This window comes from Sceloporus occidentalis, unplaced genomic scaffold, assembly GCF_023333645.1.
Source record: "Sceloporus occidentalis isolate IW3139 unplaced genomic scaffold, rSceOcc1.0.p SCAF_5, whole genome shotgun sequence".
NCBI classification, from domain to species: domain Eukaryota; kingdom Metazoa; phylum Chordata; class Lepidosauria; order Squamata; family Phrynosomatidae; genus Sceloporus; species Sceloporus occidentalis.
Window position 1 is genome coordinate 96,655,434 of NW_028316985.1, and position 17,380 is coordinate 96,672,813.

General features: G+C 39.6%; 1 protein-coding gene across 3 annotated transcripts in view; it reads right to left on the reverse strand.

Annotated features, from left to right (window-relative positions):
* The window catches only part of LOC149312530 (tetraspanin-9-like), a 269,437-nt gene that overhangs the window by 120,242 nt on the left and 131,815 nt on the right, over window positions 1–17,380 (reverse strand). The gene's annotated exons all lie outside the window — the stretch shown is intronic.

Sequence of the window (17,380 nt, forward strand, 5' to 3'; positions counted from 1 at the left end):
AATTGGGTGGAAAGGAGAGAGAGTTGGCTGTCATCAGAGTGCAGACGTTTCATTGAGAAGTTACATATCATGAGGGGCAAAAAAGAATGCTGAGGGAACTCAGAGGCCAATGGCTGCAAACAGGAATCCCCCAGCACCACCTTCTGAGTTTGCCCTTCCAAGAAGGATTAGAACCACAGCAGGACAATGTCTCCAAGTCCCATCCCAGAGAGGTGGCACAGAATTATACCATCACTGATGGTTTTAAATGATGTTGAAAGGTCTAGCAGAACACAGGCATTCACCGCTCCTGTTACCCATTCAGCTAGTCTATTGCTTTTTTTAAGCCAAGAAAGGCAAGGGTCAAGTGCACATGTAGTGGCTCTCAGTTCTCCAAGTATCCCGTCCATCTCCTCAGGCTGCCAAAATTAAAATGTATCCATTAACCTGGGACAAAAAGGAGCAAAAGTTACATCCACTGAACCTATATCAAGTATAGCTCAACTCAGGCTTGCATCCTTCCAAGGTTGCTAAAATGAGTACCCAGACTGTTGGGGCAAATTAGCTTACTTGCTAATTAGTTTACTTGCTGTTCACCGCTATGATCTTGGAATAGCGGTATATAAATAAAACATATTATTATTATTATTATTATTATTATTAGCATCCAAGTTGGAGCAGACTGAAGGAATTTCTCTGCAACATGTCATGCAAACTCCTCCCAGTGAGTTGCTGAGTGATCTACATTATGTTCCTGTGGGGCAGAATGTAAAAGACCCCTGACGTGAGACAGCTCTACTGGATACTTTGCCGACATAATGTTAGCAGAGAAGCATGATTTCTTTGCTGCCACCATTGCCACAGAGTAGGCTTTCCAATGGAGTCTAGCTCATGTATGGCTAGACTCATTTAGAATTTTCTGCCACCAATGCTCTAGTGTCTGTCCCACCTGTTTCATCACCATCACCTCCCTAATGAATCAGGGGGCTCACTTGTTCCACTCCAAAGGAGGTAACATTTAGTAGTTATGTTCACCACCTTGGCCATTTCCCTGTTCCAGAGATCAGCCAGGGTTTCAACAAGATCACCTTCCAAGCCAACAGGGAACTCAAGAGCCATAAGGAATCTATTTGGATCTATACGCCTTCTAGAGTGGATGATCCTAAACGTCCCTTCACCTCTGCAAAGGCTCTGAATCTTCGTGAGTTTATACTCCATCAGAAAGTGACGTGTCCATGAAAACAGAATTATAGAAAGTTCCTCCACACCCAGATTATCATGACACCCAGCACAGAAAACCAAGACCAGAGTGTATCCTGCATTGTGGGTGGCCTCAGATATTTTTTTTTGTGATCAACCAATGGTTGTCATGGAGAACATAAAGTTCTGAACTGCTCCCAACAGAAAAGTCTGAGAATATATGTTGAAGTCCTCTCGTATGACAAGCTGGGGAACTCCAACATCAATGCCAAGACCAAATCAGCTAGCAGAGGAAGGAAGACTGTTGAGCAGTGGGGTAGGTGGTATACCAACGGAATGCCTATTCTGCCCTGGCCACCCAACTTTAGATACAAACACTCAAACTCAGTAGACTATGTGATGGGACACCCAGCGAGGGAGATGGAATCACAATAGGTCTATCCATCTGCAAGGTCTATTCATGTGCCCCCTCACCTTCTGCTGCACTGAAAACCCTGGTGGACAAAGCTGGGAGAGATTAACCTGAATGTAAACAGGTCTCTGTAATGCAAGCCAGATCAAACTGCAGCTATGCTAATAGATTTTCAGTACAACAATTAGAGGCAATGGTGAAGCCCACTGACCCCAATGTGGTATTTCTGACCAAAGGATTCCTATTTCTTTCTACATTCATTTTTGTTCTTCCAGTATTAGGCATCTTTTTTGATTTGTTTCCCTATAGATTTTTTTTTACTGGAAATGAATCCATATTATTGTGTGTAATCAGTGAAATGTAATTAAAAATAAAGGAGGGAAAGAAAAACTGCATAACATATCCAAATTACAAAATCGAGATTGATTCTAAAACTAAAAAATTCCAGGAACAGATAATAGGCATAATTCCAAACCAATTTATCTCATCTGTTGCTTCTTTGATCTTATCAAACAACTTCCATTTTGCAGTAACAAGGACTGAACTACTAACACAGAGTTACCAAAAGAACAATGGATAGGATTATCTCATGAGCTTTTGTGGTCTTCAAGTCTGTCAAAAAATACCTAGTTGTGTACTCTTCTAATGTCAAAGAATTGTTTACTAACTGACTAGAACTGCAGTTTGTGTATGCAAGATTCTTGCCTGTGTCTGACTTGTTTTATTAAAAAAAACCCTTAATTAAAGAGATTGAGATTGACATTCAACTAATCTCCCAAATAGCATACAAATATCTCCTCCATAGGATATTTCCTTAAACTACCATGAGAAAATATTTAAGATGAGGATTCAATAGTGTATTTCTGCTGGATCCCATTGATTCTGCCAGAACTGGCTGCCCTCTCTTCTTCTTGCATTGCGCTTTGTGAGTTAAAAGGCCTGCTGAGCTTGGGTGTTTGTGTTTTAATAATCTATTTTTGCAATGATGTCTGTCTGTTCTGGACTGGAAAAAGTATAGAAAAAATTCCAAAAAGAAATTTAATTCTTAGGTTTTAGCTGTTTCTTTTTGTGAGCTTCCTTGGGTCCCACACTGTGAGAAAAGCAGCATATAAATGAAACAAATAAACAAATTATTAGTTAAATAATTAACTAATGTCTATTCAAGGGGCTTTTCCAACTCTTTCAGTCTAATAACATTGTTGATGACCAATATGGTATGCCATTTAATTAGATTCCAACTGAGTGCCTTGCTTGATAGTTGCTTTATGGCTTATATATATAAAACATTGCCCCCCCCCCAAAAAAAAAAAAAAAAGTTGACCTAAAGGTCTTCTTAAACATTTAAACAGGTCTAATTCCTTTCTCCTAAGAAGCTTCTTAACTTAAACCAGGCTCTCAGCTGGGAAGAATAAAGAATGAACCTCAACTATTTAGAAGTCTGCCCTAGAACTTTCAAGTGGTGAATGACTCCAGAGACTTATTGCTCCAACTGGGGAAGTCGTCTTTTAATGGGAAAAACTACCAGCCCAATTTGAGAGGGCCCTAGTATGACTTCATAATTTATAACTACTTTTGCTCATTCCAGCTCACACAGATTCCCTGATTAGGATTTGTTAAGTACTTAGCAAAGCCTTCAGTTTTTATGATGAAGATCATCTTGGAAAACTAATGTATCTTTAAGGAGAATCACACCCTGGAGATTCAGCGTACAGTGCTACCTCGGGTTACGAAATTAATTCGTTCCACGGCGCCGTTCGTAACCCAATACATTTCGCAACCCGAAAAGGCTTTCCGTTAGCGCTGGAAAGCCGCTAGCCGCGCTTCGCATTTGAATTTCGCGCCGAAACGCGCCGAAATGAATTTCGTAACCCGAAAAATCTTTCGTTACCCGGAACAGTTTTTTCCAATCTAACTTTTTCGTACCCCGGAAATTTCGTAACGCGATCAATTCGTATCCACTGTAGCGGTATTCTGAGACAAAAAATTATGATCCAAAACACACTGGAGACATAATCCAGTTTGAGACTGCTTTAACCGCCCTAGCTCAGTGCTAGGGAATCCTGGGAATTGTAGTTTATTGTGGCACCAGAGCTCTCTGAAGAGGTCTCACAAAACTACAGTTCCCAGAATTCTCTAGCATTGAGCCAGGGCAGTTAAAGCGATCTTAAACTGGATTATGTCTCCAGTGTGTTTTGGACCATAGTTTCCTACTTTTAAAGTGATTCTGTTTTTGTGCACCTTTAAAGATAGGAAAAGAATTCAAAAGAACCTTCATAAACTAGAAAATCTGAAATTAATTAGATGGAATTGAATAGAAACAAATTTAAAAATCTATATTTAGGTTACAAGAACTAAATGTACAGCTATAGGATGGGGGATACTTGGCTTAGCAGCACTATATGTGTAAAGAACCTTGGAATTATTGTTGATCATACATTGAAGCTGAGCCAGCAGTGTGATGATGTAGTAAAGAAGGCAAATGCTAGTTTAGCCTGCATTAATGGAAGCATAGGTTTCAAATCAAGAAAAGCAATAGTCCCAATATATTCTGTGCTGGTCAGACCTCAGCCGGAATACTACATTAGTTTCTGGCTTCCTCATTTTAAGAAGAATATAGAAAAGTGAGAGCGAGTTCAGAGAAGGACAACCCTTCTCTGGATGGCTTTAAGAAGAGGCTAGACAGCTATCTGATGGGTATTTAGCAGAGCAGGGGATAGGATGTGATGGTCCATAGAGCCCCTTCTAACTCTACGAGTCTATGGTTCATATACAACAAGCTAAAGAACAGCTAGCATCTGACACCCCCTTCCTATTCGCAAAATTATTTGATCAATATTATCCTTTAAATTGATAGGTTTTCTATTTGGATCCTGTGATGTGCATTTTTATACTTAAATCTAGTACCTGTTAGTTACTGGAACTGCAAGCTTTGTGGATTTTGGAAATGGATTGATAACACTTAAGAATTCATCAGCTTTAGACTGCTTTGTGTTGGATGGCAAGGACTTACTGGAACAACTTATTGTGCATTTTCTTGAGTCAATGAATTAAATCCAGCCACTTCTCAAAACTCAGCCCAAGGTTCTCCTGTGTTGCCCAGTTCAGTTTAGACCAATGGCTAAAATAACAGTAATAATGATTGTGTTGAACAGGCTAGCGACAGCCAATCAGGTGACAGCCAATAAAATGTTGGCTGGGGAGATATAAGGTTTTCCGTTGCTGACAGTTGAGGACAGATAGGGATTTGATTTCAGACCAAGAAAGTTCTGCTACACCCAGAGAGGGACAGATAAAGTTAGAGTCCAGAAGGGAAGGACTTGGGACACATATGGGACTCTGGGAAAGGGAGTTGCTGATATCCTGTGCAATATCGTTAACTGTGCAGAGCTAAGTTTAGGAAAGTAACCTAACATAAGGACTGAGTGGGTCCTGGATAGAAGTACCTATTTTTTTGGGAGAGAAAGCTGTAAAGTAAACTGTAACTGCAACAAAGTGAAACCAAGAAAATAAGACCATGAAGTAACAAGTGTATATAACATCTCAACAAGTGAAACATTGTCAAACCACTGTTTAAATAAAGTTTGGTTGTGGTTCAAGGAAGCCTCATCAGGAGTTTGAATTTTTACCATGCTACTTATAGCTCAAACAGATTTGAAAACAGATTTGAAAACTGCTGGACCTCTTACCCTTTCCCTCCACCACTCCCTTCTCCTTCTGTGTCATGTCTTTTTAGATTGTAAGCCCGAGGGCAGGGAACCGTCTAACTAAAAAGATTGCATGTACAGCGCTGTGTAAATTTACAGCGCTTCATAAATAAAGGTTAATAATAACAATAATAATAATAAATAAAGGTGACAGGTTAAATAAATTAGTGATCACAAGCAAATCGTCTTGACATACAGTCCGCCTTTACTTTACGTGGGGATCCGTTCCGATCTCCCCCGCATAAAGCAAATACCGCCTATGCTCGAGCCCTATTTAAATTAATGGGGCTTGTGCATGCAGTGGTACACTCTTCTCCCCATGTGGCTTTCAGCGTATGCTGAAAGCTGCGTAAAGCGTGCCCGCGTATGGCGCAGGCGCACCGCAGTTTGGTGGCAATGGTGGGAGATAAAAAGGCCCAGGGTGCTGTCATCAAAAGAAACTAAGTGGTGGTAATTAAAGTGGTCATTACAATGATTGGGACTGCTCAGTTGTTAATTAATAAGAAGCGAGTCAGCAGAATAATATTTTCCATCTAACATTTTGCACAAGTGTCTAGATGCCGTTTGCACTTGAAAACCACACCAGCTTGGTGTAACTTCCTAAACGTTCACTGAGGAGATTTTCAGGCACCCTTTTTTAGCACAACGATGCGAATAATCACTCAGACATTCCGGTTTTGTTGTCCATGCTATGGAACTGCATCTTTGCACATTTCTATGAGTTCTGTTGCTCAGATATGATGGTCTCCCAGTATCTTAGTTCAACACTCAAACTACTACATCATGCTGGCACAAAATGTATGTACAAACAATATTAACCCTTAACTTTTGGGAGTATTAAATAAAACTGGCAGCTCTCATCTTTATGGCAGTGGCAGTACAGCCCCATACAAATTAAATTAATTCAAACATTTACATCAGAGCTGTTGAGATTCACAGATGTTCTCATATTATTCATTTATTTGCAGATGATATACAGTCAGCCCTACACATTCACGGGAGTTAGGGGAACAACTGAATGTGGAAAATCCATGAATAAGGTGAACCCCTCCTATCTCCCCTCCGATGCCTAGGACAGCTGTATCAGGCATGGGCAGAACCAGGAGAGAGCTCATGAATAACCAAATTCACGAATGCGGAGGGACCACTGAATTATTGGTTTTGCATCACTGAGTATGACAATAGTAGCCATTCAAAACCCAATACCTTTCTTTCTAATATTCCCTGGCTTTAAAATTATGTATGATAAAACTAATTGTTTGTGCTTGAATACCGTTACAAGTGAGCAACCTGTCCTTCTTCTTCGTGGTCTCTGTGAATCATACAAATAGGTTAGACTGACAAGCTTAGGTCAGTGGCGGAAGGAGTGTCATGACACCAAAGTTAGGTTCAAACAAGGCTGTGTTTATTATAACACACAATAAAGATCTTTGAACCAAAACTATGTTTGATGTGTTTAGTAAATTTTACATAGAACAGCCCAAAATATTCTTGGTATATAAGCATTCCCTTTGAACCAAGCTTATTTATACTAAATATGACCCACAATATAAAAGTTATAAAATATAATAGAATTGTTTTATATATGGCTTCATGCGCAAGAATTCTGTTTGCACAATTCTGGAAAAACTCAAATATACCATCCGCTGAAGAATGGCTTATAAAATTATATGAAGCTAGGAATATGGACATACTAACTGCCTTAATGAAAGGAAAATCAAAAGAAAGGTTAGAAATGGAATGGAGCTGTCTTAAAGCATTTGAAGATAAGGGTAATTTACTTATTTAAAACAACAACTAGCATAAGGGTTATTTTTTGGAATTCATAGGCTACCATGGGAATTTTTTTGAGAAAGATTATTTATCAGGAATAAATAATTAGTTTACAACACACTGGAATTTCCAATTGTAGAGGAAGGAAAAATAGAAGGATATCAATATCTATTGTCTTGTGTATATACATGTTTGTTAAATTTGTAATTCCTTGTTAGTGTTTTAATTAATGTTTGTTTGCCGAAGGCGAAGGTGCAGAAGCGGACGGAAGCAAGAGAGCCTGTTTATACAGGGCAGTCCTGGTTCTTCCTCGCCTGTGCAGTCAACGACTTGCAGAAAGCACAAGTCTTGGGGTTGTGAGCCTCCCCGAGGCAGAGAAGGCAAGAAGGATGTGGATTCTGTCCGGGGATCTTACCCCCACAGACGTCACACTTCTTGAAAGGAGCTGGAGACATCATAGCCAACACACAGTCCAAATCGGAGTCATTTAAGTCACAGAGAATGGTCAACAAAACACAAGGGGGGCAGATCGAAAATGGTCAAATAGTCCATGGTCAAGAATTCCAGTGAAACAAGCAGATAGCAGAAGCAAAGCTCCTAAAGCAGCTAATGCGGCGGAAAGAAGGAACTGGGGAAAGAGCAGGAAGACAGGGGACTTATAAAGGATGGGCGGAGCTACCACCAAAAAGTTGCAAAGTTAACTTTGCACAGTGATTCTAGAAGTTTTCCAAGCAGCATTGCACAGGCACAGTACAACCCATTTGTATGATTCGCAGAGACCACGAAGAAGAAATCGAGGTTCTCCTATGCTGCTCAGTTCAGTCTGTTTGAGGCTGGTGGATTAAATGCCTCCAATATCAGATTCTATTTCCACTGCTTCCAGCTAAAAGAGATAGTACTATTGGTTCAAAACAAGGAGAGTATGCCCTGGAAGAGGATGGAAACCAAAGGCAAAATTTCAGTACTGCTTTTCTCTTCCAAAGGCTTCATAAAGATTAGATTAACAAAACTGAGGAACACCATTTGTGGCTAGCCCTTACTATCAGGATGCAATGGGATAAATATTTAGCCCCGGCTCCTTCTTTTGTTTGTCACTTTGTTGATCACCGGGATTTTGCATCTCAAGACAGGACAAAGCAGTTTAAGACATGGGAAAAACTGATCTATATACAATCAGAGATCTGTTTTTAAGGAAACCATAAAATCTTTGGAGTAGTTAAATATTAAATTGGAATATGTTATGGTTAAACTGGCTTCAGAAAGTTTGTATACATAGATTTGCAAAGACATGGCTGTTCCACTATAGCCCTTCCACAGTGACAAGCAATTTTGAAGTCCTTTGTATTGTGAATGTTCAAAAGAATATTTTATAAAATAAACAAACTGCTCACCTAATGTATTTGTAAGCTAATTGATAATATCAATAATAATTAATAATAATTTGTTTTATTTATATACCGCTATTCCAAAGATCATAGCGGTGAACAGTAAGTAAGCTAATTAGCAAGTAAGCTGTATGGGAGACAGTTCTTAATACGGTAGTCATACTGCAATACAGGTATAAGTGATACAATGCAGATATAAGTAAACACAATGGAATAAAATTTGGATTGCACTCCCTTTTAAAACAAGTTCAGCTAGCATGAGAGAGTCAATGTATAAAATCATCCATAGATGGTAGCTCACAACATATAAGTTATCACTGATAAATAAAACTTGGACATCCCCCTACCCCCATGTTGACATGACTATAGAGATTAGGGCTTGTATATACATATGCAACTATTACACAACAGTCTTAATGGTGTTCTAAAACAACATAAGCTAGAACTGTCTCCAACATGGTGGTGCACTAGCTTCCGCCTGAGAAACATCCCTGTTGTTTCTTTCCCCTCTAATTTTTATCCAGATGCTCTCCACCTGGCTTTCAGGATTTAAGTCCTGGATCTCTTCACAGGTGTAAACATTCCTGACATATAATGCTAATCCTCCTCCTTTCCTGTTTGGCCTATTTCTCTTTAAAAGATTATACCACTCTATTACTACATTCCAATCATGAGACTCATCTCACCACGTTTCAGTGATGCCTATTATCAATGATACAGTGATGCCTGTATCGTATAACATATTTGGAAGGGGAGGGGGAGAGAGAGAGAGAGATCTTGCTCCTCTCTGTGTTTTTGTGAGTGACAGAAACCTCAGAACGTTTTGCCACCTTTTCCAGCCATAGTAGCATAAACTGCATTTGTCATTGAAACCATATTTAAATCAGACCCTCTCCACAGCACACCCAAGAAAACATAAATGGCAGAGAGAGTGGAAAGTGGAAATGACTCTTAAAGCACAATATTCATTTAATGATAACTTCCATAAATGTAACTTACATACTGAAGCTCTCTGTCATCAGAACAAGAGAAATTGATTCTTTCAGCAATGGAACTTTCTGGATAAGCAGCCCATTACTCTGTGGTGCAGGGCTATCACTCCACCAAACATCCAAGGGCCTCAAGACCTGGCATCAAGTCTTACAATTCTGAGTTCTTCCAGATAAATCCACACTAATCTAGTGAGATCTAATTGCTATCTACAGTCCAATCAGTCAATTAATTATCTGCAAGCAATTTAATTAAAGAAAATTAAAGCAACTAAATAACTGATCAAACATGAGTTGATCCCTGGTTGCTTGTGAAGTGCTGAGATGTAAAGAAATTCCACTGAACTATTCGTTCTTGGAGACAGACTATCTGGACATATCAAGACAGCCTGTCAAAAGCTTATTAACCTGCTATGAGATTTCTTGCCCCCAGCACAAGAATAAGTGATCATGTTCTTTTCCCATGAAACTGGTATCCATAAAACTGGTATCTTTTCCCCTCATGAAGCAAAGTGCACACACAGGACGCACAGAAGGACGAGCTGACTGAATAAAAGGATGTGAACATCCATCATATGCTTCTAATGTCCATGCAACATGGCAGCATCTTGTTACCCAAAATCTATAGTCCCAGGAGGGTACCCATGAATTGTATTCAATGAGGAAATTAATTTAGCTCAATAGGGAGCAGTCAGATGGCCAGGGCAACTCTAGCCAGGACTTTCCACCCAATTTATTACCTCTCAAGGCATGTATAGCACTTGTCAGTAGCAAATTATTATACCTGTTTCTGAACCCAAAGAACTCCAGAGGCAGGTTCCAAATTAGTGTAGTTTATTTATAAAAGGGGGAATCAACACACATGCAAGACACTTTCTCATACATACACACACAAGGCCTAATATATAAAAGGTTGTAGTAGAGAGTGAATTAAATTATTTGCAACGGACAATGCAGACCATTTCCAGAAGCCAGATCCCTATCTGGGGGAAAGCTGGGAGTTGGATGTGGATCAGTACTCTGCTTTGTAGTACAGCCAGAAATCCTGAGGGATCAAGCTTGAATCTCACAGATTTTCTGCCTGGTTCCAACTGGACCAAAATGGATACAATTATGGGTCTAACTGTCATGAGGCAGTTGAGTGGATTTTCCAGGAATCCTAGAAACTTCAGAGTTACAGAAGGAATATTTTGGTTGATGACAGTGACATTGACTTAATCAAGTAGTGATAAAATCCAAGGAAATTTGGGACAGGATGAGGTGTTGAGAAATACAATAGAGGCTTAGCAAGAAGATTGACTTACTTCTTTAGGCTGACAGACTTCTTTGTCTTTCACCTTCAAGAAGAAATGCACATGGCAGGGAGTTGGGAAGAAGCAATACTTATACCCATTAAGTTACATGGGTCCTTTGTACATGCCCTCAGATCTTATGTGACCACTCGTGAGAAGTTCACTTAAAGATCCAGGCTTTGGGCCATGTATTGTGCGGTCTCCCACTGAGGGAACAGGAGAAGCCACTGTATTCAGTCTGGCAGGCAGGGCCTTTGTGAGGCAATCAGGATAGGCAGCAATGTTGAGATATAGTGTATATTTATTTAAATAGTCTGCAACTAAACATAATAGCAAATACAAGAATTCAACTGAAAACAAGTTACATATCTTGTACTCCTCTTCACTATAACCTCTGTGTGCTAAATATGTGACATAATATCATTACATTGAGATTGTGCCTGCCCTCCCAAATGGAAACTAATGAACTGAGGAAGGGAAAGCTATAGCATTGTGAACCTGCAGCATAGGAAAGGAAGAAAGGAGAAGAAAACTCTCTCCTGGTTTTCCATTTTTCTCCCTGCAGCAGTCAGTTAGCGTTCTGTTACTCCTTGGCAGGTTACAAACCGCCATTAAAGTACGGACTCAGTCCGTACTAGGGTTAGGAAGGTGCGGTGCTTCCGCACTCCCCTAAGCCTAGTACGGACTGAGTCCGTACAAAATGGCGGCTCCCCTTCCACAAGGGGGCCGCCATGACGACGTCACGACCGCGGCGCCTCTACACGGGGGGGGGGCGTGGACGTGACGTCGTCGGTCCGCGCCAGGGCACCTAGGGCACCCTAGGAAGGAGCTCTGTTTCGGAGCTCCTTCCTGGTTTGCGGCGGCGCTTTGCTTTGTTGGGCGCAGCTTTCAGACGGCTGCGCCCAGCGAAGCAATGGAGAAAGGGGCCAAGCGGCCCCTTTCTCCTTCTTCCCGCCGCCACGGGGTGTCCTTGGGGCTTGAAGCCCCAGGGACACCCCTTTTCAGGCTGCGGGGAAGTGGCGTTTTGCTGCTTCCCTGCAGCCTGAAAAGCGGCGGATCGGGGCCTCAGCAGCTGCCGTTCTGCACACTAAGGCCCCGATACTCCGGGGAAAGGGGCGGGTGCAGACTGCCCCAAATGGGCGGTCTATAACCCGCCCTTATTTCGACATGTTAGTTATTTTTTCCCTGCTGACTTCCCTACTTACTTAAGAAGCCTTAATAACTTTCAGTATATTTTGTTAGAAAAAAAGATTTTCTGAATCATGCTTTCCTTTTGTTCTTTCACTTATTTCAGGAAGGTCTATCAAATTTTTTCTGTATGGTCACTAACTTGGAGGAAAAGGGAATGTCCTCAGAACCTATGAAGATTTTTAAACACTAATTGAGAGGCAAAAAGGAATTTACACACTGTATCCATTCTTTCTCTGTAATCCAGAGCTCAGAAAAATCTATAGAATTTGCAGAACAGTCCTGACCAGTTAGTTCCCCAGTGCATGAACAGAGCACAGTATGTTTAAAAAGCATCCTAAATATGACATGCATAAGATAATGAAATGACATGTAATATTACTCAAAGTTCCTTGGTCCACTGATGTGTGAAGGACTCCTGTACAGGATCATTTCAGTTCAGAAAGTCAAGATTTGGGGGGGAGGGGGGGGGGGCTGAAAACTTTGTTCAAAAACTAAAGATGTTCACAGCAGATGTATGTTGTCAGGACGAGGCATAAGGAGTTATACAGTATATAATTCAAGTACATAGCACTTCGGACTTTGAGCAGACTTACACCCCATTCAACCATAGAACTTTTTCATTATCTCATTGCCAGGGTCGCCCCTACTTTCAACCCCATACCAGCCATTCTCATGGGGCTGACCTTGAAACTCTCAGTGCAGTCTTTACTCCCCTCACATCTGCTTGTCACCTAGTCCAGGGAATGTAGGCACCCATTAACCCATGACATGACACCACATCATCTAGTATTAAAATGCTGTAAGCACACAAAGCATATCCCTATACATCAGCCTTTCTCAAATAGTGGGGTGGGCCCCCCAGGGGGGGCACGAGGCTCCGTAAAGGGGGGCGCGAGGCTCTGTTATGCAGAGGTGTACTTATAACAATTTTATAGACAAATGATACTATTTACAGTCGCGCGGGGGGCGCGAAATGTTTTCTTCTTCCTGGGGGGGGGCATGACAGAAAATAATTGAGAAGCACTGCTATACATCAAGGCAAGTGGTCCAAGGGACTCGGATCCTGACAATCTGTGTGACAAACAAATTTGAAAAGCAACTTTGTAACTACAGTGGAGAAAAGAACTCTTGCTTTTTATAATGAAATACTACTGATGATCCCTTTAACCTGGGCAACTCTGAAGAGACTTGGAGCTATATTTTGGAAGTGTCCAAGGGCTGTGCCTTTAAATATATTTTTTAAAAAAATGGTGGAATGCAGGAGGGGATTAGTTTATCCCCCAAATGACTTAACAAATTTAAAAAAGTGTATTAAACTAAGTAATTGTAATAATTCTATATAAATTCATAAATTAAAATATTTATTTGATATGTTTTCATGATGCCAGATTTTATTCATTATCTGGTTCTCAGGGCGGGACTGAGAGACTGAAATCTGGAGTGGGAATTTTGCTGCTGAAAGTAGCCATTACCACACACACACACACACACAAAGCTTACCTCACCCATTTTAAAAAACGAGAAGTTATCTGCAAATGGGTTAGTATGTGGAGTGACTCATACTTCACATCCTCCGCTTTTCTTTTTTAAATATTTTTATTCAAACACAAATATTTCATTAATATAAAGCATATATCTTTTTAATTGTTTTTATTTTTATTTATTTTTTAATATTTTATTTATAGCCTTTATAACATACAAATAAAATATATCTTTTGGGGAGAAAACAGCAGGCATGCCACTCAATCAATGAAAAGAATGCTGTTGGTACTGATGTATGGACTACACTATCTTTGCCTATTTTTTACATATACCACTCACACATAAAATACATATACTATGTGGATGTAATAAAAATCTATGTAAACGAAATCAGTATTGAATTTTTGCTACAATGCAGTCATGGAGATACTATAGTTTTGCTCATCTGCAAATATGTGCCTTGTAAAAGGCAAATTAAATACAGAAGTTGTGTTAGGATTCTTGGTTTTTGTTTTGTTTTTTGGTCAGACATACCATGTAAAGAAGAAGAAAACACTCTAAATTGCCTTCCCAGCCACACAATTAAATACCATAAGCTTCCTTGTCCCTCAGCTCAGACTTTTTAAATCTCTTAAGGAAAGCAATGCCAGATGGTCAGAGAACCACAGCTAAGAACCGCATGGCCCAAAAAGAGACTTTTATTTACTGTAAGGGGTATTATCATTTGCCATGCTAAATGAAAAATTCTAATGGTTTCCACAATATCACTGCTTCAACTTTGCCTGGAAAACTGTGTCTGTTTTATGCGCACTCATAATAATAATACATAAATACATATCCATTCACACATAAAATACACTCATAAAGAAACACAATCTCACACACTCACCTATTCTCATATGTGCATAATAGATATGTGAAGAAGCCTCACTTTTGAAAGTTCATCACTTCCATTAGATTTCTTACCCCAGCACAAGAATGAAACGAGTACTTTTTTCCAACAAATTTTATGCAAACTGCACAAAATGTCCTTGCACAAAACTTGTGTCTTTTCAGACATACTTGTGTCTTTTCGTTTGTAGAGCAAAACACACACACATAACAGCAAGCAGAGAAGAATTGGCTGAGTGATCAAAAACCTGCAAATAACACATTCAGTGCTTCTAATTTTTAAAAGCCTAGGCAAAAACAGCAGCTATTGTAATTTAGCTACACAATTTGCTCAGTCTGAACAACTCATTCAAAAATCATTCTGACAAACGTGAAAACTCTTATCCAAATGGATTTTAAAAATCTTATTCTCGTATGTGAAATTTTTTTTGCTTTCTCATTCTCTGAACACAAGAATGAGACAATTTTTTTTTTTAGAATCCTAATGCATACATAAAGAAGATGCCTCTCACACTGCAGTTAAGATTTTTAAAAGCCTCTACTACTGACAATTGAGGCTTTCAAAAAGCCAGATGCCATTCAGGGAGATTTTGCAATAAAAATTACAGCACACGAGTATGGGGAGAGTTAACTCTTCTTTTCCAGTACTGCCCTGTCCCAACTGCTTTCTCCCCAACTTTAAGGCTTTTAAAAGCCTTCATTCATATCACCAAAGGAGGCTTTTAAATGGCTAACTGCAGTTTGGTGGTAGTGGGAATTTTTCAAAAAGTAACTATAATGTACAGAGAAAGATGGCAGAATAGTGCTTCTTTCATCGGCACCAACTCTCCTCTGTTCCCAAACTTCAGTATGTAATTAGACTGATGCAAACCCCTCATAAAGATTTTTAAAAGTCTCATTGTTGCATGGAGTCTCATTATCACATTGCAATTTGGCTTTCCTCCCCAACATAGGTCAGTTAGATTAAAAGTATAAACGTGGCAGCAGGAGCAGGGTGCAGAAACAAGGGCATAGGCAGATGAGGATGCCCTGTGAGCTGCATCTCACTCAAAACACGGAGTCTTCCAAGTCTTGTTGCACAGAGTGTCCTACTTTTCAGACAATAGACTTCTATTCAAAAGGGTTATCAGATCCAAATCTGGGTTAAAGATAACTGTAAAGAACTATGAAAAGGGACAGCAGGGGCCTTGAAGCTGCCCATTCATTGTTACTCCAAGGTTGAGCATATCCGTCATTTCCCAGTATTGTGAGATATATTAAATTGTAGGGATTATATTTATCTTTTATTTTATTTTATTTATTAGAAATATGCCTATGATTCTATGCTGCACTTCATTTGCACAAATGCTGAGCCAGTGTAGAAAAATATGATAATACGGAAACACCTCAGTTAACAAAGGGTGTGTTCCTGAGCCTTACTTCTTCAACAGAAAATCTGGTACCAGAGGAAACAATAAAAGAATAGGTATAACTACCTATACCATAAAAAGAAGGAAGAAGGGTAGTTCAATATACATCAGAAAACTCTTTATATAAAACTAGCCACAGACACATGTGAAATTCCAATAACATTTTGTACAGTTTACCAATCATGTGCTTCCTGCTTTTAATAGATGGCTTTCAAATTTATTTTTTTCATACTGAATCCTCCCTCATCTTCACCTATCTCAAATCTCTCAGAAACCTGTAAATATGGGTACCACTGGATGTTAAACCCTTTTCCTATTAGTTATTGCCTGCTTTTGAGTTGGCATGATTCTCCTTCAAGATTTAGTTGATCTCTATAAATTTCCCAATCTCTTTGCCTTAACAATGCCTGAAGTAAAAACACTTCAAATGGTGACAGCCAAGGAGTTATTTTTGTATACAGTCTGTCCTCGCCTTATGCGGGGGATCCGTTCCGGATCCCTCCGCGTAAGGCGAATTCTGCCTATGCTCGAGCCACATTGGAAACAATGGGGCTCGTGTGTGGCGGCGCAGCACGCCCATTCAATTGAATGGGATGCGTCGCCCCTTCCGCCCCGCGGCTTGAGTGCGTATGCTCAAGGCCGCGTAAGGCGTGCCCGCGTATGGCGCGGGCACGCTGTATAACCAATATTTCTATTTATCCCAATCTTTCTAAAATGCTTTTCTACTCAGCTGTTTATCGAATGCTTTTGGCCTTATAACTTTATTGTACCATAGAAAACCATGCCAACTAAAATGTAAATTGTGACCCTCCAGTGTCAATAATGTAGTAGTCCAGTAGTATCCACATTTTATTTATGTTGGACAAGCCACCTCATAGTACAATTTAAGGTCTAGGAGGGAAAATCCCCTCCTTTCTTTACAATCAGTCATAAGTTTATACTTCACCCTTGTTTTTTTCCCCCTCCTCATATGAATTTGGAAACATATTTTCAGCACTAATCAACTCAGGCATTGGTCATAATTATCAAGATCATCTGGTAAAAGTAAATTATTTTGAGCAAAACATTTTAAAAGGCAAAGTGATAAATTGATAGAATTTGCTGGCATATAATAACTGCACCTAGAATACTTTTGGCAAAGTATTGGAAGTCATCTAACAATCCCACAGAAAAGGAATGGATAGAGAAAAGTGCAAATACTGCAGAAATTGATAAATTGTTTTAATGTACTTGAGGAGAAAACCAATTGCAAATTCATTAAAAACTGGAAAAAATTCAGAACTATTAGCATCAGAGAACTGATAAATTAACAACTTCTGGATTTCTAGATTACTATCTGTTCAGGAGTAAAAAGAGTATATGATAAATCTGATTGCTAAAAAGATTGGGGAAAATAAAGTTAATTATAAACCATATTCTCCTTTTATGTTTCTGTTAAAGATTTATTATAAATTACGTACACAATATAAGATGACTTCTTAACATTTGACAAGCACTTGGCAATTTGATGATGTATCATGACGAAACTGTGTGGTTTGTGTGTGGATAATTATTGGAGCCCTGGTGGCGCAGTGGTTAAATGCCTGTACTGCAGCCATTCACTCAAAACCACAAGGTTGCGAGTTCAAGACCAGCAAAAGGGCCCAAGCTCGACTCAGGCTTGCATGCTTCCG